General features: G+C 40.3%; 14 non-coding genes across 14 annotated transcripts; all 14 read left to right on the top strand.

Annotated features, from left to right (window-relative positions):
* Positions 1-1,054: 1,054 nt before the first annotated feature.
* On the top strand, positions 1,055-1,127 carry trnar-ucu (transfer RNA arginine (anticodon UCU)). Its single transcript has one exon. It is a non-coding gene; the product is annotated as a tRNA-Arg (tRNA).
* A 1,452-nt stretch (positions 1,128-2,579) lies between these two features.
* On the top strand, positions 2,580-2,652 carry trnar-ucu (transfer RNA arginine (anticodon UCU)). Its single transcript has one exon. It is a non-coding gene; the product is annotated as a tRNA-Arg (tRNA).
* A 539-nt stretch (positions 2,653-3,191) lies between these two features.
* On the top strand, positions 3,192-3,264 carry trnar-ucu (transfer RNA arginine (anticodon UCU)). Its single transcript has one exon. It is a non-coding gene; the product is annotated as a tRNA-Arg (tRNA).
* A 1,174-nt stretch (positions 3,265-4,438) lies between these two features.
* Positions 4,439-4,511, top strand: trnar-ucu (transfer RNA arginine (anticodon UCU)). The gene has a single exon. It is a non-coding gene; the product is annotated as a tRNA-Arg (tRNA).
* A 1,449-nt stretch (positions 4,512-5,960) lies between these two features.
* Positions 5,961-6,033, top strand: trnar-ucu (transfer RNA arginine (anticodon UCU)). The gene has a single exon. It is a non-coding gene; the product is annotated as a tRNA-Arg (tRNA).
* Positions 6,034-7,237: 1,204 nt separating this feature from the next.
* On the top strand, positions 7,238-7,310 carry trnar-ucu (transfer RNA arginine (anticodon UCU)). The gene has a single exon. It is a non-coding gene; the product is annotated as a tRNA-Arg (tRNA).
* A 1,265-nt stretch (positions 7,311-8,575) lies between these two features.
* trnar-ucu (transfer RNA arginine (anticodon UCU)) lies at positions 8,576-8,648 on the top strand. The gene has a single exon. It is a non-coding gene; the product is annotated as a tRNA-Arg (tRNA).
* A 1,234-nt stretch (positions 8,649-9,882) lies between these two features.
* On the top strand, positions 9,883-9,955 carry trnar-ucu (transfer RNA arginine (anticodon UCU)). Its single transcript has one exon. It is a non-coding gene; the product is annotated as a tRNA-Arg (tRNA).
* A 1,245-nt stretch (positions 9,956-11,200) lies between these two features.
* On the top strand, positions 11,201-11,273 carry trnar-ucu (transfer RNA arginine (anticodon UCU)). The gene has a single exon. It is a non-coding gene; the product is annotated as a tRNA-Arg (tRNA).
* Positions 11,274-12,506: 1,233 nt separating this feature from the next.
* Positions 12,507-12,579, top strand: trnar-ucu (transfer RNA arginine (anticodon UCU)). The gene has a single exon. It is a non-coding gene; the product is annotated as a tRNA-Arg (tRNA).
* Positions 12,580-13,760: 1,181 nt separating this feature from the next.
* Positions 13,761-13,833, top strand: trnar-ucu (transfer RNA arginine (anticodon UCU)). The gene has a single exon. It is a non-coding gene; the product is annotated as a tRNA-Arg (tRNA).
* Positions 13,834-15,402: 1,569 nt separating this feature from the next.
* trnar-ucu (transfer RNA arginine (anticodon UCU)) lies at positions 15,403-15,475 on the top strand. The gene has a single exon. It is a non-coding gene; the product is annotated as a tRNA-Arg (tRNA).
* A 1,618-nt stretch (positions 15,476-17,093) lies between these two features.
* On the top strand, positions 17,094-17,166 carry trnar-ucu (transfer RNA arginine (anticodon UCU)). The gene has a single exon. It is a non-coding gene; the product is annotated as a tRNA-Arg (tRNA).
* An 890-nt stretch (positions 17,167-18,056) lies between these two features.
* trnar-ucu (transfer RNA arginine (anticodon UCU)) lies at positions 18,057-18,129 on the top strand. The gene has a single exon. It is a non-coding gene; the product is annotated as a tRNA-Arg (tRNA).
* Positions 18,130-23,295: the final 5,166 nt, after the last annotated feature.

Here is a 23,295-nt window from a genome sequence, read left to right as displayed (position 1 = left end):
TTTTTTTTACAACTGTTTCTATCAGTTCGTATAGGTCATGCTGATCACACATTTCCACAGTGACTTAAGACACTGACCACCTAATCCATTTATTGTGAGTTCAAGTTTTGTTTTGGGGTATCTGAAAGTGGAGGGATGAAGTGGAAGTGTGATGGGCAGTTAACCAAGTGATTTAGGGATCGAAACCATCCTCTGCAATCCAGTTTGCTTTTAGCAATGAAGTGCAAACAGAAATAGCATTTAATGGGCATGTCTCTGTGCCCTCCAAAATGTATTTTTTTTACAACTGTTTCTATCAGTTCGTATAGGTCATGCTGATCACACATTTCCACAGTGACTTAAGACACTGACCACCTAATCCATTTATTGTGAGTTCAAGTTTTGTTTTGGGGTATCTGAAAGTGGAGGGATGAAGTGGAAGTGTGCAGGGCAGTTAACCAAGTGATTTATGGATCGAAACCATCCTCTGCTATGCAGTTTGCTTTTAGCAATTAATTGCAAACAGAAGAGAAGAGCTGGGCACATAACACAGAGGTTGATGGATCGAAGCTATCCAATTCTACTTTTAGAAATGAAATGTAAACAGGGATTTTTTTAAATTGTAGAATTTCATGTGCATGTCTCTGTGCCCTCTGTGATTCTTTTTTTTATTACTGCTTCTATCAGTTCGTATAGGTCATGCTGATCACACATTTCCACAGTGACTTAAGACACTGACCGCCTAATCCATTTATTGTGAGTTCAAGTTTTGTTTTGGGGTATCTGAAAGTGGAGGGATGAAGTGGAAGTGTGCAGGGCAGTTAACCAAGTGATTTATGGATCGAAACCATCCTCTGCTATGCAGTTTGCCTTTAGCAATGAAGTGCAAACAGAAATATTAAACCATAATTTCATGGGCATGTCTCCTGCCCTCCGTGATTATTTTTTGACTGCTTCTGTCAGTTTGTACAGGTCATGCTGATTACAGAAGTGAATCGGAAGCGTGATGTCTACTTTCACCACGTGTACGATCGGTCTAAACCACTCTCTGCTATCCAGTTTATTTTTAGCAAGTACCCCAGTGGCCTAATGGATAAGGCACTGGCCTTCTAAGCCAGGGATTGTGGGTTCGAGTCCCATCTGGGGTGGATGAATGCAAATTCATATGGAGAAAGAGAGATCAGCAAATAACACAAAGATTGATGGATTGAAGATTTAACAGTGACAAAAAAGGAGAATTTCATGGGCATGTCTCTGTGCCCTCGAAAATGCATTTTTTTTTTACAACTGTTTCTATCAGTTCGTATAGGTCATGCTGATCACACATTTCCACAGTGACTTAAGACACTGACCACCTAATCCATTTATTGTGAGTTCAAGTTTTGTTTTGGGGTATCTGAAAGTGGAGGGATGAAGTGGAAGTGTGATGGGCAGTTAACCAAGTGATTTAGGGATCGAAACCATCCTCTGCAATCCAGTTTGCTTTTAGCAATGAAGTGCAAACAGAAATAGCATTTAATGGGCATGTCTCTGTGCCCTCTGTGATTCTTTTTTATTACTGTTTCTATCAGTTCGTATAGGTCATGCTGATCACACATTTCCACAGTGACTTAAGACACTGACCGCCTAATCCATTTATTGTGAGTTCAAGTTTTGTTTTGGGTTACCTGAAAGTGGAGTGAAGAAGTGGAAGTGTGCCTGGCAGTTAACCCAGTGATTTATGGATCGAAACCATCCTCTGCAATCCAGTTTGCTTTTAGCAATGAAGTGCAAACAGAAATAGCATATAATGGGCATGTCTCTGTGCCCTCCAAAATGATTCTTTTTTTTACAACTTTTTCTATCAGTTCGTATAGGTCATGCTGATCACACATTTCCACAGTGACTTAAGACACTGACCACCTAATCCATTTATTGTGAGTTCAAGTTTTGTTTTGGGGTATCTGAAAGTGGAGGGATGAAGTGTAAGTGTGATGGGCAGTTAACCAAGTGATTTAGGGATCGAAACCATCCTCTGCTATGCATTTTGCCTTTAGCAATGAAGTGCAAACAGAAGAGAAGAGCTGGGCACATAACACAGAGGTTGATGGATCGAAGCTATCCAATTCTACTTTTAGAAATGAAATGTAAACAGGGATTTTTTTAAATTGTAGAATTTCATGTGCATGTCTCTGTGCCCTCTGTGATTCTTTTTTATTACTGCTTCTATCAGCTCGTATAGGTCATGCTGATCACACATTTCCACAGTGACTTAAGACACTGACTGCCTAATCCATTTATTGTGAGTTCAAGTTTTGTTTTGGGGTATCTGAAAGTGGAGGGATGAAGTGGAAGTGTGCAGGGCAGTTAACCAAGTGATTTATGGATCGAAACCATCCTCTGCTATGCAGTTTGCCTTTAGCAATGAAGTGCAAACAGAAATATTAAACCATAATTTCATGGGCATGTCTCCTGCCCTCCGTGATTATTTTTTGACTGCTTCTGTCAGTTTGTACAGGTCATGCTGATTACAGAAGCGAAGCGGAAGCGTGATGTCTACTTTCACCACGTGTACGATCGGTCTAAACCACTCTCTGCTATCCAGTTCATTTTTAGCAAGTACCCCAGTGGCCTAATGGATAAGGCACTGGCCTTCTAAGCCAGGGATTGTGGGTTCGAGTCCCATCTGGGGTGGATGAATGCAAATTCATATGTAGAAAGAGAGATCAGCAAATAACACAAAGATTGATGGATTGAAGATTTAACAGTGACAAAAAAGGAGAATTTCATGGGCATGTCTCTGTGCCCTCGAAAATGCATTTTTTTTTACAACTGTTTCTATCAGTTCGTATAGGTCATGCTGATCACACATTTCCACAGTGACTTAAGACACTGACCACCTAATCCATTTATTGTGAGTTCAAGTATTGTTTTGGGGTATCTGAAAGTGGAGGGATGAAGTGGAAGTGTGCAGTGCAGTTAACCAAGTGATTTATGGATCGAAACCATCCTCTGCTATGCAGTTTGCCTTTAGCAATGAAGTGCAAACAGAAATATTAAACCATAATTTCATGGGCATGTCTCCTGCCCTCCGTGATTATTTTTTGACTGCTTCTGTCAGTTTGTACAGGTCATGCTGATTACAGAAGCGAAGCGGAAGCGTGATGTCTACTTTCACCACGTGTACGATCGGTCTAAACCACTCTCTGCTATCCAGTTCATTTTTAGCAAGTACCCCAGTGGCCTAATGGATAAGGCACTGGCCTTCTAAGCCAGGGATTGTGGGTTCGAGTCCCATCTGGGGTGGATGAATGCAAATTCATATGGAGAAAGAGAGATCAGCAAATAACACAAAGATTGATGGATTGAAGATTTAACAGTGACAAAAAAGGAGAATTTCATGGGCATGTCTCTGTGCCCTCGAAAATGCATTTTTTTTTACAACTGTTTCTATCAGTTCGTATAGGTCATGCTGATCACACATTTCCACAGTGACTTAAGACACTGACCACCTAATCCATTTATTGTGAGTTCAAGTTTTGTTTTGGGGTATCTGAAAGTGGAGGGATGAAGTGGAAGTGTGATGGGCAGTTAACCAAGTGATATTGGGATCGAAACCATCCTCTGCAATCCAGTTTGCTTTTAGCAATGAAGTGCAAACAGAAATAGCATTTAATGGGCATGTCTCTGTGCTCTCCGAAATGTATTTTTACAACTGTTTCTATCAGTTCGTATAGGTCATGCTGATCACACATTTCCACAGTGACTTAAGACACTGACCACCTAATCCATTTATTGTGAGTTCAAGTTTTGTTTTGGGGTATCTGAAAGTGGAGGGATGAAGTGGAAGTGTGATGGGCAGTTAACCAAGTGATTTAGGGATCGAAACCATCCTCTGCTATGCATTTTGCCTTTAGCAATGAAGTGCAAACAGAAGAGAAGAGCTGGGCACATAACACAGAGGTTGATGGATGAAGCTATCCAATTCTACTTTTAGAAATGAAATGTAAACAGGGATTTTTTTAAATTGTAGAATTTCATGTGCATGTCTCTGTGCCCTCTGTGATTCTTTTTTATTACTGCTTCTATCAGTTCGTATAGGTCATGCTGATCACACATTTCCACAGTGACTTAAGACACTGACTGCCTAATCCATTTATTGTGAGTTCAAGTTTTGTTTTGGGGTATCTGAAAGTGGAGGGATGAAGTGGAAGTGTGCAGGGCAGTTAACCAAGTGATTTATGGATCGAAACCATCCTCTGCTATGCAGTTTGCCTTTAGCAATGAAGTGCAAACAGAAATATTAAACCATAATTTCATGGGCATGTCTCCTGCCCTCCGTGATTATTTTTTGACTGCTTCTGTCAGTTTGTACAGGTCATGCTGATTACAGAAGCGAAGCGGAAGCGTGATGTCTACTTTCACCACGTGTACGATCGGTCTAAACCACTCTCTGCTATCCAGTTCATTTTTAGCAAGTACCCCAGTGGCCTAATGGATAAGGCACTGGCCTTCTAAGCCAGGGATTGTGGGTTCGAGTCCCATCTGGGGTGGATGAATGCAAATTCATATGGAGAAAGAGAGATCAGCAAATAACACAAAGATTGATGGATTGAAGATTTAACAGTGACAAAAAAGGAGAATTTCATGGGCATGTCTCTGTGCCCTCGAAAATGCATTTTTTTTTACAACTGTTTCTATCAGTTCGTATAGGTCATGCTGATCACACATTTCCACAGTGACTTAAGACACTGACCACCTAATCCATTTATTGTGAGTTCAAGTTTTGTTTTGGGGTATCTGAAAGTGGAGGGATGAAGTGGAAGTGTGATGGGCAGTTAACCAAGTGATTTAGGGATCGAAACCATCCTCTGCAATCCAGTTTGCTTTTAGCAATGAAGTGCAAACAGAAATAGCATTTAATGGGCATGTCTCTGTGCCCTCCAAAATGTATTTTTTTTTACAACTGTTTCTATCAGTTCGTATAGGTCATGCTGATCACACATTTCCACAGTGACTTAAGACACTGACCGCCTAATCCATTTATTGTGAGTTCAAGTTTTGTTTTGGGGTATCTGAAAGTGGAGGGATGAAGTGGAAGTGTGATGGGCAGTTAGCCAAGTGATTTAGGGATCGAAACCATCCTCTGCAATCCAGTTTGCTTTTAGCAATGAAGTGCAAACAGAAATAGCATTTAATGGGCATGTCTCTGTGCCCTCCAAAATGTATTTTTTTTACAACTGTTTCTATCAGTTCGTATAGGTCATGCTGATCACACATTTCCACAGTGACTTAAGACACTGACCACCTAATCCATTTATTGTGAGTTCAAGTTTTGTTTTGGGGTATCTGAAAGTGGAGGGATGAAGTGGAAGTGTGATGGGCAGTTAACCAAGTGATTTAGGGATCGAAACCATCCTCTGCTATGCAGTTTGCTTTTAGCAATGAAGTGCAAACAGAAGAGAAGAGCTGGGCACATAACACAGAGGTTGATGGATCGAAGCTATCCAATTCTACTTTTAGAAATGAAATGTAAACAGGGATTTTTTTAAATTGTAGAATTGTGCATGTCTCTGTGCCCTCTGTGATTCTTTTTTATTACTGTTTCTATCAGCTCGTATAGGTCATGCTGATCACACATTTCCACAGTGACTTAAGACACTGACTGCCTAATCCATTTATTGTGAGTTCAAGTTTTGTTTTGGGGTATCTGAAAGTGGAGGGATGAAGTGGAAGTGTGCAGGGCAGTTAACCAAGTGATTTATGGATCGAAACCATCCTCTGCTATGCAGTTTGCCTTTAGCAATGAAGTGCAAACAGAAATATTAAACCATAATTTCATGGGCATGTCTCCTGCCCTCCGTGATTATTTTTTGACTGCTTCTGTCAGTTTGTACAGGTCATGCTGATTACAGAAGCGAAGCGGAAGCGTGATGTCTACTTTCACCACGTGTACGATCGGTCTAAACCACTCTCTGCTATCCAGTTCATTTTTAGCAACTACCCCAGTGGCCTAATGGATAAGGCACTGGCCTTCTAAGCCAGGGATTGTGGGTTCGAGTCCCATCTGGGGTGGATGAATGCAAATTCATATGGAGAAAGAGAGATCAGCAAATAACACAAAGATTGATGGATTGAAGCTTTCCAATTCTCCTTTAGAAATGAAGATTTAACATTGACAAAAAGGAGAATTTCATGGGCATGTCTCTGTGCCCTCAAAAATGCATTTTTTTTTACAACTGTTTCTATCAGTTCGTATAGGTCATGCTGATCACACATTTCCACAGTGACTTAAGACACTGACCACCTAATCCATTTATTGTGAGTTCAAGTTTTGTTTTGGGGTATCTGAAAGTGGAGGGATGAAGTGGAAGTGTGATGGGCAGTTAACCAAGTGATTTAGGGATCGAAACCATCCTCTGCAATCCAGTTTGCTTTTAGCAATGAAGTGCAAACAGAAATAGCATTTAATGGGCATGTCTCTGTGCCCTCCAAAATGTATTTTTTTTTACAACTGTTTCTATCAGTTCGTATAGGTCATGCTGATCACACATTTCCACAGTGACTTAAGACACTGACCGCCTAATCCATTTATTGTGAGTTCAAGTTTGTTTTGGGGTATCTGAAAGTGGAGGGATGAAGTGGAAGTGTGCAGGGCAGTTAACCAAGTGATTTATGGATCGAAACCATCCTCTGCTATGCAGTTTGCTTTTAGCAATTAATTGCAAACAGAAGAGAAGAGCTGGGCACATAACACAGAGGTTGATGGATCGAAGCTATCCAATTCTACTTTTAGAAATGAAATGTAAACAGGGATTTTTTTAAATTGTAGAATTTCATGTGCATGTCTCTGTGCCCTCGAAATGATTTTTTTACAACTGTTTCTATCAGTTCGTATAGGTCATGCTGATCACACATTTCCACAGTGACTTAAGACACTGACCACCTAATCCATTTATTGTGAGTTCAAGTTTTGTTTTGGGGTATCTGAAAGTGGAGGGATGAAGTGGAAGTGTGCAGGGCAGTTAACCAAGTGATTTATGGATCGAAACCATCCTCTGCTATGCAGTTTGCCTTTAGCAATGAAGTGCAAACAGAAATATTAAACCATAATTTCATGGGCATGTCTCCTGCCCTCCGTGATTATTTTTTGACTGCTTCTGTCAGTTTGTACAGGTCATGCTGATTACAGAAGCGAAGCGGAAGCGTGATGTCTACTTTCACCACGTGTACGATCGGTCTAAACCACTCTCTGCTATCCAGTTCATTTTTAGCAAGTACCCCAGTGGCCTAATGGATAAGGCACTGGCCTTCTAAGCCAGGGATTGTGGGTTCGAGTCCCATCTGGGGTGGATGAATGCAAATTCATATGGAGGAAGAGAGATCAGCAAATAACACAAAGATTGATGGATTGAAGATTTAACATTGACAAAAAAGGAGAATTTCATGGGCATGTCTCTGTGCCCTTGAAAATGCATTTTTTTTTACAACTGTTTCTATCAGTTCGTATAGGTCATGCTGATCACACATTTCCACAGTGACTTAAGACACTGACCACCTAATCCATTTATTGTGAGTTCAAGTTTTTTTTGGGGGTATCTGAAAGTGGAGGGATGAAGTGGAAGTGTGCAGGGCAGTTAACCAAGTGATTTATGGATCGAAACCATCCTCTGCTATGCAGTTTGCTTTTAGCAATTAATTGCAAACAGAAGAGAAGAGCTGGGCACATAACACAGAGGTTGATGGGAAGCTATCCAATGCTACTTTTAGAAATGAAATGTAAACAGGGATTTTTTTAAATTGTAGAATTTCATGTGCATGTCTCTGTGCCCTCCTGTGATTTTTTTTACAACTGTTTCTATCAGTTCGTATAGGTCATGCTGATCACACATTTCCACAGTGACTTAAGACACTGACCACCTAATCCATTTATTGTGAGTTCAAGTTTTGTTTTGGGGTATCTGAAAGTGGAGGGATGAAGTGGAAGTGTGATGGGCAGTTAACCAAGTGATTTAGGGATCGAAACCATCCTCTGCTATGCATTTTGCTTTTAGCAATGAAGTGCAAACAGAAGAGAAGCTGGGCACATAACACAGAGGTTGATGGATCGAAGCTATCCAATTCTACTTTTAGAAATGAAATGTAAACAGGGATTTTTTTAAATTGTAGAATTTCATGTGCATGTCTCTGTGCCCTCTGTGATTCTTTTTTTATTACTGCTTCTATCAGCTCGTATAGGTCATGCTGATCACACATTTCCACAGTGACTAAAGACACTGACTGCCTAATCCATTTATTGTGAGTTCAAGTTTTGTTTTGGGGTATCTGAAAGTGGAGGGATGAAGTGGAAGTGTGCAGGGCAGTTAACCAAGTGATTTATGGATCGAAACCATCCTCTGCTATGCAGTTTGCCTTTAGCAATGAAGTGCAAACAGAAATATTAAACCATAATTTCATGGGCATGTCTCCTGCCCTCCGTGATTATTTTTTGACTGCTTCTGTCAGTTTGTACAGGTCATGCTGATTACAGAAGTGAAGCGGAAGCGTGATGTCTACTTTCACCACGTGTACGATCGGTCTAAACCACTCTCTGCTATCCAGTTCATTTTTAGCAAGTACCCTAGTGGCCTAATGGATAAGGCACTGGCCTTCTAAGCCAGGGATTGTGGGTTCGAGTCCCATCTGGGGTGGATGAATGCAAATTCATATGTAGAAAGAGAGATCAGCAAATAACACAAAGATTGATGGATTGAAGATTTAACAGTGACAAAAAAAGGAGAATTTCATGGGCATGTCTCTGTGCCCTCGAAAATGCATTTTTTTTTACAACTGTTTCTATCAGTTCGTATAGGTCATGCTGATCACACATTTCCACAGTGACTTAAGACACTGACCACCTAATCCATTTATTGTGAGTTCAAGTTTTGTTTTGGGGTATCTGAAAGTGGAGGGATGAAGTGGAAGTGTGCAGGGCAGTTAACCAAGTGATTTATGGATCGAAACCATCCTCTGCTATGCAGTTTGCTTTTAGCAATGCAAACAGAAGAGAAAGCTGGGCACATAAACAGAGGTTGATGGATCGAAGCTATCCAATGCTACTTTTAGAAATGAAATTAATGGGCATGTCTCTGTGCCCTCCAAAATGTATTTTTTTTACAACTGTTTCTATCAGTTCGTATAGGTCATGCTGATCACACATTTCCACAGTGACTTAAGACACTGACCGCCTAATCCATTTATTGTGAGTTCAAGTTTTGTTTTGGGGTATCTGAAAGTGGAGGGATGAAGTGGAAGTGCAGGGCAGTTAACCAAGTGATTTAGGGATCGAAACCATCCTCTGCTATGCAGTTTGCCTTTAGCAATGAATTGCAAACAGAAGAGAAGAGCTGGGCACATAACACAGAGGTTGATGGATGAAGCTATCCAATTCTACTTTTAGAAATGAAATGTAAACAGGGATTTTTTTTAAATTGTAGAATTTCATGTGCATGTCTCTGTGCCCTCTGTGATTCTTTTTTATTACTGTTTCTATCAGCTCGTATAGGTCATGCTGATCACACATTTCCACAGTGACTTAAGACACTGACTGCCTAATCCATTTATTGTGAGTTCAAGTTTTGTTTTGGGGTATCTGAAAGTGGAGGGATGAAGTGGAAGTGTGCAGGGCAGTTAACCAAGTGATTTATGGATCGAAACCATCCTCTGCTATGCAGTTTGCCTTTAGCAATGAAGTGCAAACAGAAATATTAAACCATAATTTCATGGGCATGTCTCCTGCCCTCCGTGATTATTTTTTGACTGCTTCTGTCAGTTTGTACAGGTCATGCTGATTACAGAAGTTAATGCGGAAGCGTGATGTCTACTTTCACCACGTGTACGATCGGTCTAAACCACTCTCTGCTATCCAGCTCATTTTTAGCAAGTACCCCAGTGGCCTAATGGATAAGGCACTGGCCTTCTAAGCCAGGGATTGTGGGTTCGAGTCCCATCTGGGGTGGATGAATGCAAATTCATATGGAGAAAGAGAGATCAGCAAAGATTGATGGATTGAAGATTTAACAGTGACAAAAAAGAAGAATTTCATGGGCATGTCTCTGTGCCCTTGAAAATGCATTTTTTTTTACAACTGTTTCTATCAGTTCGTATAGGTCATGCTGATCACACATTTCCACAGTGACTTAAGACACTGACCACCTAATCCATTTATTGTGAGTTCAAGTTTTGTTTTGGGGTATCTGAAAGTGGAGGGATGAAGTGGAAGTGTGCAGGGCAGTTAACCAAGTGATTTATGGATCGAAACCATCCTCTGCTATGCAGTTTGCTTTTGCAATTAATTGCAAACAGAAGAGAAGAGCTGGGCAATAACACAGAGGTTGATGGATCGAAGCTATCCAATTCTACTTTTAGAAATGAAATGTAAACATTTTTTTAAATAGGGCATGTCTCTGTGCCCTCCAAAATGTATTTTTTTACAACTGTTTCTATCAGTTCGTATAGGTCATGCTGATCACACATTTCCACAGTGACTTAAGACACTGACCGCCTAATCCATTTATTGTGAGTTCAAGTTTTGTTTTGGGGTATCTGAAAGTGGAGGGATGAAGTGGAAGTGTGATGGGCAGTTAACCAAGTGATTTATGGATCGAAACCATCCTCTGCTATGCAGTTTGCCTTTAGCAATGAAGTGCAAACAGAAGAGAAGAGCTGGGCACATAACACAGAGGTTGATGGATCTGAAGCTATCCAATTCTACTTTTAGAAATGAAATGTAAACAGGGATTTTTTTAAATTGTAGAATTTCATGTGCATGTCTCTGTGCCCTCTGTGATTCTTTTTTATTACTGCTTCTATCAGCTCGTATAGGTCATGCTGATCACACATTTCCACAGTGACTTAAGACACTGACTGCCTAATCCATTTATTGTGAGTTCAAGTTTTGTTTTGGGGTACCTGAAAGTGGAGGGATGAAGTGGAAGTGTGCAGGGCAGTTAACCAAGTGATTTATGGATCGAAACCATCCTCTGCTATGCAGTTTGCCTTTAGCAATGAAGTGCAAACAGAAATATTAAACCATAATTTCATGGGCATGTCTCCTGCCCTCCGTGATTATTTTTTGACTGCTTCTGTCAGTTTGTACAGGTCATGCTGATTACAGAAGCGAAGCGGAAGCGTGATGTCTACTTTCACCACGTGTACGATCGGTCTAAACCACTCTCTGCTATCCAGTTCATTTTTTGCAAGTACCCCAGTGGCCTAATGGATAAGGCACTGACCTTCTAAGCCAGGGATTGTGGGTTCGAGTCCCATCTGGGGTGGATGAATGCATATTCATATGGAGAAAGAGAGATCAGCAAATTACACAAAGATTGATGGATTGAAGATTTAACAGTGACAAAAAAGGAGAATTTCATGGGCATGTCTCTGTGCCCTCGAAAATGCATTTTTTTTACAACTGTTTCTATCAGTTCGTATAGGTCATGCTGATCACACATTTCCACAGTGACTTAAGACACTGACCACCTAATCCATTTATTGTGAGTTCAAGTTTTGTTTTGGGGTATCTGAAAGTGGAGGGATGAAGTGGAAGTGTGCAGGGCAGTTAACCAAGTGATTTATGGATCGAAACCATCCTCTGCTATCCAGTTTGCTTTTTAGCAATAACACAGAGGTTGATGGATGCAAATTCTACTTTTAGAAATGAAATGTAAACAGGGATTTTTTTAAATTTAGAATTTCATGGGCATGTCTCTGTGCCCTCCAAAATGTATTTTTTTTACAACTGTTTCTATCAGTTCGTATAGGTCATGCTGATCACACATTTCCACAGTGACTTAAGACACTGACCACCTAATCCATTTATTGTGAGTTCAAGTTTTGTTTTGGGGTATCTGAAAGTGGAGGGATGAAGTGGAAGTGTGATGGGCAGTTAACCAAGTGATTTAGGGATCGAAACCATCCTCTGCTATGCAGTTTGCTTTTAGCAATGAAGTGCAAACAGAAGAGAAGAGCTGGGCACATAACACAGAGGTTGATGGATCGAAGCTATCCAATTCTACTTTTAGAAATGAAATGTAAACAGGGATTTTTTTAAATTGTAGAATTTCATGTGCATGTCTCTGTGCCCTCTGTGATTATTTTTTTTTATTACTGTTTCTATCAGTTCGTATAGGTCATGCTGATCACACATTTCCACAGTGACTTAAGACACTGACTGCCTAATCCATTTATTGTGAGTTCAAGTATTGTTTTGGGGTATCTGAAAGTGGAGGGATGAAGTGGAAGTGTGCAGGGCAGTTAACCAAGTGATTTATGGATCGAAACCATCCTCTGCTATGCAGTTTGCCTTTAGCAATGAAGTGCAAACAGAAATATTAAACCATAATTTCATGGGCATGTCTCCTGCCCTCCGTGATTATTTTTTGACTGCTTCTGTCAGTTTGTACAGGTCATGCTGATTACAGAAGTGAAGCGGAAGCGTGATGTCTACTTTCACCACGTGTACGATCGGTCTAAACCACTCTCTGCTATCCAGTTCATTTTTAGCAAGTACCCCAGTGGCCTAATGGATAAGGCACTGGCCTTCTAAGCCAGGGATTGTGGGTTCGAGTCCCATCTGGGGTGGATGAATGCAAATTCATATGTAGAAAGAGAGATCAGCAAATAACACAAAGATTGATGGATTGAAGATTTAACAGTGACAAAAAAGGAGAATTTCATGGGCATGTCTCTGTGCCCTCGAAAATGCATTTTTTTTTACAACTGTTTCTATCAGTTCGTATAGGTCATGCTGATCACACATTTCCACAGTGACTTAAGACACTGACCACCTAATCCATTTATTGTGAGTTCAAGTTTTGTTTTGGGGTATCTGAAAGTGGAGGGATGAAGTGGAAGTGTGATGGGCAGTTAACCAAGTGATTTAGGGATCGAAACCATCCTCTGCAATCCAGTTTGCTTTTAGCAATGAAGTGCAAACAGAAATAGCATTTAATGGGCATGTCTCTGTGCCCTCCGAAATGTATTTTTTTTTTTACAACTGTTTCTATCAGTTCGTATAGGTCATGCTGATCACACATTTCCACAGTGACTTAAGACACTGACCGCCTAATCCATTTATTGTGAGTTCAAGTTTTGTTTTGGGGTATCTGAAAGTGGAGGGATGAAGTGGAAGTGTGCAGGGCAGTTAACCAAGTGATTTATGGATCGAAACCATCCTCTGCTATGCAGTTTGCTTTTAGCAATTAATTGCAAACAGAAGAGAAGAGCTGGGCACATAACACAGAGGTTGATGGATCGAAGCTATCCAATTCTACTTTTAGAAATGAAATGTAAACAGGGATTTTTTTAAATTGTAGAATTTCATGTGCATGTCTCTGTGCCCTCTGTGATTTTTTTTTATTACTGTTTCTATCAGCTCGTATAGGTCATGCTGATCACACATTTCCACAGTGACTTAAGACACTGACCACCTAATCCATTTATTGTGAGTTCAAGTTTTGTTTTGGGGTATCTGAAAGTGGAGGGATGAAGTGGAAGTGTGCAGGGCAGTTAACCAAGTGATTTATGGATCGAAACCATCCTCTGCTATGCAGTTTGCCTTTAGCAATGAAGTGCAAACAGAAATATTAAACCATAATTTCATGGGCATGTCTCCTGCCCTCCGTGATTATTTTTTGACTGCTTCTGTCAGTTTGTACAGGTCATGCTGATTACAGAAGTGAAGCGGAAGCGTGATGTCTACTTTCACCACGTGTACGATCGGTCTAAACCACTCTCTGCTATCCAGTTCATTTTTAGCAAGTACCCCAGTGGCCTAATGGATAAGGCACTGGCCTTCTAAGCCAGGGATTGTGGGTTCGAGTCCCATCTGGGGTGGATGAATGCAAATTCATATGGAGAAAGAGAGATCAGCAAATAACACAAAGATTGATGGATTGAAGATTTAACAGTGACAAAAAAGGAGAATTTCATGGGCATGTCTCTGTGCCCTCGAAAATGCATTTTTTTTACAACTGTTTCTATCAGTTCGTATAGGTCATGCTGATCACACATTTCCACAGTGACTTAAGACACTGACCACCTAATCCATTTATTGTGAGTTCAAGTTTTGTTTTGGGGTATCTGAAAGTGGAGGGATGAAGTGGAAGTGTGATGGGCAGTTAACCAAGTGATTTAGGGATCGAAACCATCCTCTGCAATCCAGTTTGCTTTTAGCAATGAAGTGCAAACAGAAATAGCATTTAATGGGCATGTCTCTGTGCCCTCCAAAATGTATTTTTTTACAACTGTTTCTATCAGTTCGTATAGGTCATGCTGATCACACATTTCCACAGTGACTTAAGACACTGACCGCCTAATCCATTTATTGTGAGTTCAAGTTTTGTTTTGGGGTATCTGAAAGTGGAGGGATGAAGTGGAAGTGTGCAGGGCAGTTAACCAAGTGATTTATGGATCGAAACCATCCTCTGCTATGCAGTTTGCTTTTAGCAATTAATTGCAAACAGAAGAGAAGAGCTGGGCACATAACACAGAGGTTGATGGATCGAAGCTATCCAATTCTACTTTTAGAAATGAAATGTAAACAGGGATTTTTTTAAATTGTAGAATTTCATGTGCATGTCTCTGTGCCCTCTGTGATTCTTTTTTATTACTGCTTCTATCAGTTCGTATAGGTCATGCTGATCACACATTTCCACAGTGACTAAAGACACTGACTGCCTGATCCATTTATTGTGAGTTCAAGTTTTGTTTTGGGGTATCTGAAAGTGGAGGGATGAAGTGGAAGTGTGCAGGGCAGTTAACCAAGTGATTTATGGATCGAAACCATCCTCTGCTATGCAGTTTGCCTTTAGCAATGAAGTGCAAACAGAAATATTAAACCATAATTTCATGGGCATGTCTCCTGCCCTCCGATGATTATTTTTTGACTGCTTCTGTCAGTTTGTACAATGCTGATTACAGAAGTGAAAATGGAACGTGAAATCTAGAAATAGCATTTAATGGGCTTGTCTCTGTGCCCTCCAAAATGTATTTTTTTTTACAACTGTTTCTATCAGTTCGTATAGGTCATGCTGATCACACATTTCCACAGTGACTTAAGACACTGACCGCCTAATCCATTTATTGTGAGTTCAAGTATTGTTTTGGGGTATCTGAAAGTGGAGGGATGAAGTGGAAGTGTGCAGGGCAGTTAACCAAGTGATTTATGGATCGAAACCATCCTCTGCTATGCAGTTTGCCTTTAGCAATGAAGTGCAAACAGAAATATTAAACCATAATTTCATGGGCATGTCTCCTGCCCTCCGTGATTATTTTTTGACTGCTTCTGTCAGTTTGTACAGGTCATGCTGATTACAGAAGTGAAGCGGAAGCGTGATGTCTACTTTCACCACGTGTACGATCGGTCTAAACCACTCTCTGCTATCCAGTTCATTTTTAGCAAGTACCCTAGTGGCCTAATGGATAAGGCACTGGCCTTCTAAGCCAGGGATTGTGGGTTCGAGTCCCATCTGGGGTGGATGAATGCAAATTCATATGTAGAAAGAGAGATCAGCAAATAACACAAAGATTGATGGATTGAAGATTTAACAGTGACAAAAAAGGAGAATTTCATGGGCATGTCTCTGTGCCCTCAAAAATGCATTTTTTTTTACAACTGTTTCTATCAGTTCGTATAGGTCATGCTGATCACACATTTCCACAGTGACTTAAGACACTGACCACCTAATCCATTTATTGTGAGTTCAAGTTTTGTTTTGGGGTATCTGAAAGTGGAGGGATGAAGTGGAAGTGTGCAGGGCAGTTAACCAAGTGATTTATGGATCGAAACCATCCTCTGCTATGCAGTTTGCTTTTAGCAATTAATTGCAAACAGAAGAGAAGAGCTGGGCACATAACACAGAGGTTGATGGATAGCTATCCAATTCTACTTTTAGAAATGAAATGTACAGGGATTTTTTAAATTGTAGAATTTCATGTGCATGTCTCTGTGCCCTCTGTGATTCTTTTTTATTACTGCTTCTATCAGCTCGTATAGGTCATGCTGATCACACATTTCCACAGTGACTAAAGACACTGACTGCCTGATCCATTTATTGTGAGTTCAAGTTTTGTTTTGGGGTATCTGAAAGTGGAGGGATGAAGTGGAAGTGTGCAGGGCAGTTAACCAAGTGATTTATGGATCGAAACCATCCTCTGCAATCCAGTTTGCTTTTAGCAATGAAGTGCAAACAGAAATATTAAACCATAAAACAGCCCTAAGTGATTAAATAGTCATTTACAGGTCATGCTGATTACAGAAATGGGCATGATGTCTACTTTCTGTGTACCGGTCTCCATGTCTCTGTGCCCTCCAAAATGTATTTTTTTTACAACTGTTTCTATCAGTTCGTATAGGTCATGCTGATCACACATTTCCACAGTGACTTAAGACACTGACCGCCTAATCCATTTATTGTGAGTTCAAGTATTGTTTTGGGGTATCTGAAAGTGGAGGGATGAAGTGGAAGTGTGCAGGGCAGTTAACCAAGTGATTTATGGATCGAAACCATCCTCTGCTATGCAGTTTGCTTTTAGCAATTAATTGCAAACAGAAGAGAAGAGCTGGGCACATAACACAGAGGTTGATGGATAGAAGCTATCCAATTCTACTTTTAGAAATGAAATGTGGGATTTTTTTAAATTGTAGAATTTCATGTGCATGTCTCTGTGCCCTCTGTGATTCTTTTTTATTACTGCTTCTATCAGCTCGTATAGGTCATGCTGATCACACATTTCCACAGTGACTTAAGACACTGACTGCCTAATCCATTTATTGTGAGTTCAAGTATTGTTTTGGGGTATCTGAAAGTGGAGGGATGAAGTGGAAGTGTGCAGGGCAGTTAACCAAGTGATTTATGGATCGAAACCATCCTCTGCTATGCAGTTTGCCTTTAGCAATGAAGTGCAAACAGAAATATTAAACCATAATTTCATGGGCATGTCTCAGTGCCCTCCATGATTATTTTTTGACTGCTTCTGTCAGTTTGTACAGGTCATGCTGATTACAGAAGTGAAGCGGAAGCGTGATGTCTACTTTCACCACGTGTACGTTCGGTCTAAACCACTCTCTGCTATCCAGTTCATTTTTAGCAAGTACCCCAGTGGCCTAATGGATAAGGCACTGGCCTTCTAAGCCAGGGATTGTGGGTTCGAGTCCCATCTGGGGTGAATGAATGCAAATTCATATGGAGAAAGAGAGATCAGCAAATAACACAAAGATTGATGGATTGAAGATTTAACAGTGACAAAAAAGGAGAATTTCATGGGCATGTCTCTTGCCCTCTGAAAAATGCATTTTTTTTACAACTGTTTCTATCAGTTCGTATAGGTCATGCTGATCACACATTTCCACAGTGACTTAAGACACTGACCACCTAATCCATTTATTGTGAGTTCAAGTTTTGTTTTGGGGTATCTGAAAGTGGAGGGATGAAGTGGAAGTGTGCAGGGCAGTTAACCAAGTGATTTATGGATCGAAACCATCCTCTGCTATGCAGTTTGCTTTTAGCAATTAATTGAAAGCTGGGCACATAACACAGAGGTTGATGGATGAAGCTATCCAATTCTACTTTTAGAAATGAAATGTAAACAGGGATTTTTTTAAATTGTAGAATTTCATGGGCATGTCTCTGTGCCCTCTGTGATTCTTTTTTATTACTGCTTCTATCAGTTCGTATAGGTCATGCTGATCACACATTTCCACAGTGACTTAAGACACTGACTGCCTAATCCATTTATTGTGAGTTCAAGTTTTGTTTTGGGGTACCTGAAAGTGGAGGGATGAAGTGGAAGTGTGCAGGGCAGTTAACCAAGTGATTTATGGATCGAAACCATCCTCTGCTATGCAGTTTGCCTTTAGCAATGAAGTGCAAACAGAAATATTAAACCATAATTTCATGGGCATGTCTCCTGCCCTCCGTGATTATTTTTTGACTGCTTCTGTCAGTTTGTACAGGTCATGCTGATTACAGAAGCGAAGCGGAAGCGTGATGTCTACTTTCACCACGTGTACGATCGGTCTAAACCACTCTCTGCTATCCAGTTCATTTTTAGCAAGTACCCCAGTGGCCTAATGGATAAGGCACTGGCCTTCTAAGCCAGGGATTGTGGGTTCGAGTCCCATCTGGGGTGGATGAATGCAAATTCGTATGGAGGAAGAGAGATCAGCAAATAACACAAAGATTGATGGATTGAAGCTTTCCAATTCTCCTTTAGAAATGAAGATTTAACATTGACAAAAAAGGAGAATTTCATGGGCATGTCTCTGTGCCCTCCAAAATGCTTTTTGTTTTTACAACTGTTTCTATCAGTTCGTATAGGTCATGCTGATCACACATTTCCACAGTGACTTAAGACACTGACCGCCTAATCCATTTATTGTGAGTTCAAGTTTTGTTTTGGGGTATCTGAAAGTGGAGGGATGAAGTGGAAGTGTGCAGGGCAGTTAACCAAGTGATTTATGGATCGAAACCATCCTCTGCTATGCAGTTTGCCTTTAGCAATGAAGTGCAAACAGAAATATTAAACCATAATTTAATGGGCATGTCTCCTGCCCTCCGTGATTATTTTTTGACTGCTTCTGTCAGTTTGTACAGGTCATGCTGATTACAGAAGCGAAATGGAAGCATTATGTCTACTTTACCATGTGTACGATCGGTCTAAACCACTCTCTGCTATCCAGTTCATTTTCAGCAAGTGCCCCAGTGGCCTAATGGATAAGGCACTGGCCTTCTAAGCCAGGGATTGTGGGTTCGAGTCTCATCTTGTGTTGATGAATGCAAATTTATATGGAGGAAGAGAGATCATCAAATAACACAAAGATTGATGGATTGAACTTTCCAATTCTCCTTTAGAAATTAATCAATTGACAAAAAAGGAGTTATTTTTTACAACTGTTTCTATTCATATAGGTCATGCTGATCACACATTTCCACAGTGACTTAAGACACTGATCTCCTAATCCATGTATTGTGAGTTCAAGTATTGTATTGGGGTACCTGAAAGTGGAGGGATGAAGTGGAAGTGGGCAGGGCAGTTAACCAAGTGATCTAGGGATCAAAACCATCTACACCTACAGTCCTCCGCTCTACCAACTGAGCTACCGAAGGGTGTCAAATATAGTCAAACGCCATTACCGCGATGGTCAGAGGTTCGGCAGAAGCATATGTTCTCTTTAAGAAATGAATCTGCTGATTTTGGTGGTTTCTTGGAGCTGCTGAGGATTGCCCCCAGGTCTTCGTACGTTCAACTAATGCTCTATTCCTCTGAGCTACACCCCCTTAGATTGCAAGTAGTTGCATTTGGGAATAGACAAAAAGTGAGCCGAGGAAATAAATCGCTGTTTTGCCCCCTCACTGCGAAATGTCTTTTCTCTCTCCCTGTTGGACTAGTGGTTAGGATTCGGTTCTTTTACCACCGCGGCCTGGGTTTGATTCCCGCTCAGGGAATGACTTGCTTTTGGGGAAACACTAGGCAGAAGTCAAAAACTTGGCACAACTGCAGAAAAAGTTATACTCTTCTGAGTCAGCGACCGAAGGACTGTTGCAATCTCGAGAATTCTCTGCTGCTCTACCAACATTCCTATCAAAGGTCAACAAGTGAAGAGTTCTTCTCTGAGGGAAATATATTTTTTTGTCAAGCACATGTCAAGGTGCACTGCTGTCAAAAAGTTGGCGTAAGCCACAAGAAAATGTACAATCCTTCGAGTCGGATTTTAACTAGCGACCTAAGGATTACAGCAATTTCACCTACAGTCCTCCGCTCTACCAACTGAGCTATCGAAGGGTGTCAAATGTAGTCAAACGCCATTACCTAGATGGTCAGAGGTTCGGCAGAAGCATATGTTCCCTTTAACTTCATGCGACGAGCAATCCCGGATCCGGGAGCATATTTATAGCCTCAAGCTCAGTAGCATAACGCAACGTTAACTATTCATGAAAATCGCAAATGAAATGAAATAAATATATCTGCTCTCAAGCTTAGACTTTTGTTAACAACACTGTCATCTCAGATTTTCAAAATATGCTTTTCAACCATAGCTAAACAAGCATTTGTGTGAGAGTATTGATAGCTAGCATAGCTATAAGCCTAGAATTCAGCCTGCAACATTTTCACAAAAAGAAGAAAATCATTCAAATAAAATAATTTACCTTTGAAGAACTTCAGATGTTTTCAATGAGGAGACTCTCAGTTAGATAGCAAATGATCAGTTTTTCAGTTTTTAGCAAATCATGAATTTGTATAAGAGTATTGATAGCTAGCGTAGCATTTAGCGTAGCATTTAGCGGGCAACATTATCACAAAAACCAGAAAAGCATTCAAATAAAATCATTTACCTTTGAAGAACTTCGGATGTTTTCAATGAGGAGACTCTCAGTTACATAGCAAATGTTCAGTTTTTCCTGAAAGATTCTTTGTGTAGGAGAAATCGCTCCGTTTTGTACATCACTTTTGGCTACCAAAACAAACCGAAAATTCAGTCACCAAAACGCCAATTTTTTTTCAAAATTAACTCCATAATATCGACTGAAACATGGCAAACGTTGTTTAGAATCAATCCTCAAGGTGTTTTTCACATATCTCTTCATTGATATATCGTTCATGGAAGCCTGCTTTCTTCTCTGAATTCCATGGAAAAAGACTTGCAGCTGAGGTTTGCGCACCAATTTCAGCGCAGGACACCGGGCGGACACCTGGTAAATGTGGTCTCTTATGGTCAATCTTCCAATGATATGCCTACAAATACGTCACAATGCTGCAGACACCTTGGGGAAACGATAGATCGGGCAGGCTCATTCCTTGCGCATTCACAGCCATATAAGGAGACAATGAAAAACAGAGCCTCAAAAATCGTGCTCATTTCCTGTTTGAAGTTTCATCTTGGTTTCGCCTGGAGCATTAGTTCTGTGCCACTCACAGATAATATCTTTGCAGTTTTGGAAACGTCAGAGTGTTTTCTTTCCAAAGCTGTCAATTATATGCATAGTCGAACATCTTTTTGTGACAAAATATTGCGCTTAAAACGGGCACGTTTTTTATCCAATAATGAAATAGCGCCCCCATAGCTTTAAGAGGTTATTAAACATCTCTTTGAGCTTTCTACCAAAACATAAAATGTAATGTTTTAAAGATTTTTTTCACAAACAAGGTGCAAGAACACTAAACTCTGATTTACTCAGTAGAGACCAAAGGAATTTCCTGAAACAGGGTGTGGAAACTCAAATGTCTAAAGTTAGCCAAGACAATGTAGGAGTGGCTTCGGGACAAGTTTCTGAATGTCCTTGAGTGGCCCAGCCAGAGCCCAGACTTGAATCCGATCGAACATATCTGGAGAGACCCGAAAAATGCTGTGCAGTGACACTCCCCATCCAAACTGACAGAGCTTGAGAGGATCTGCAGAGAAGAATGGGAGAAATTCCACAAATACAGGTGTGCCAAGCTGTAGCATCATACTCAAGAAGACTCGAGGCTGTAATCGCTGCCAAAAGTGTTTCAACAAAGTACTGAGTAAAGGATCGGAATACTTACGTAAATGTGTTTCCATTTTTTTAAATAAATTTGCACAAATTTATAAAAACCTGTTTTTGCTTTGTCTTTCTGTCTTTATTGGGTGTAGATTGATGAGGGGAAAAATCATTTAATGCATTTTATAATAAGGCTGTAACGTAACAAAATGTGGAAAAAGTCAAGTGATCTGAGTCCTTTCAGAAGGCACTGTATGCTTAAATCATGAGTTATTTTTATGCACTCTACAAAACAAAATGTTCTTAGTTTTATCTGCATTCAAAACTGACTTCAAGTCAATAAAGTTTTTCTATAGTTCAGATAGAGCCTGATCAACCTTGGAGGCAATAGCATACACAACAGCATTGTCGTGTTACAATATTTTACGGACAAGTCGATATTGTTTATGTAAAAAGTAAAAAGTACAGGACCCAGAATCGACCCTTGCGGGACACCTTTGATAATATCCAGGAAACCCGATTTAACACCACCAGTAGATACACGTTGAGTTCTATCTGTCAAGTCATGTTTAAACCAGTTACAAGGCCAATTGTGGAAAGCCTCTCAATTAGCAGTGAGTGAAAAACAGTATCGAAAGCCTTTGACAGGTCAATGAAGAGGGCAACACAATGATGCTTTTTATCCATACAGTGAACCACATCATTTATAACTCGGGATGCAACAGAGATAGTGCTATGACCTGATCTAAAACCCTGACTGATGTACATTAATATACTGTATACTGCAGATCTACATGCCCTATAAAGTAATGAAGGACCCAGGGTTGGGATAGGTCGTTGGCATACGGTACCTCACAGCCTTCGTCTTTGCTGAATCAGCATTGTCACGCACATGACAGTTTCTCCATCTTGTCTGAGGGTGTTGTTGAAACACAAGAGTGTCCTGTGTCTCTTCCAACGAGCAACACTGTATGTTCTATCACATTAACTCTGTGGATGGCAGTCAGTATTCTATCACATTAACTCTGTGGATGGCAGTCAGTATTCTATCACATTAACTCTGTGGATGGCAGTCAGTATTCTATCACATTAACTCTACTGGATGGCAGTCAGTGGATGGCAGTCAGTATTCTATCACATTAACTCTGTGGATGGCAGTCAGTATTCTATCACATTAACTCTACTGGATGGCAGTCAGTATTCTATCACATTAACTCTACTGGATGGCAGTCAGTATTCTATCACATTAACTGTGGATTCAACTCTACTCTGGATGGCAGTCAGTATTCTATCACATTAACTCTGTGGATGGCAGTCAGTATTCTATCACATTAACTCTACTGGATGGCAGTCAGTATTCTATCACATTAACTCTACTGGATGGCAGTCAGTATTCTATCACATTAACTCTGTGGATGGCAGTCAGTATTCTATCACATTAACTCTACTGGATGGCAGTCAGTATTCTATCACATTAACTCTACTGGATGGTATTCTATCACATTAACTCTGTGGATGGCAGTCAGTATTCTATCACATTAACTCTACTGGATGGCAGTCAGTATTCTATCACATTAACTCTACTGGATGGCAGTCAGTATTCACTATTATCACATTAACTCTACTGGATGGCAGTCAGTATTCTATCACATTAACTCTACTGGATGGCAGTCAGTATTCTATCACATTAACTCTACTGGATGGCAGTCAGTATTCTATCACATTAACTCTACTGGATGGCAGTCAGTATTCTATCACATTAACTCTACTGGACTATCACATTAACTCTACTGGATGGCAGTCAGTATTCTATCACATTAACTATCATTAACTC

Source organism: Oncorhynchus masou, chromosome 12 (assembly GCF_036934945.1).
Source record: "Oncorhynchus masou masou isolate Uvic2021 chromosome 12, UVic_Omas_1.1, whole genome shotgun sequence".
Lineage (NCBI taxonomy): Eukaryota > Metazoa > Chordata > Actinopteri > Salmoniformes > Salmonidae > Oncorhynchus > Oncorhynchus masou.
Note: the sequence above shows the minus strand (reverse complement) of the source record. Positions and strands in the feature narration are given on the sequence as shown.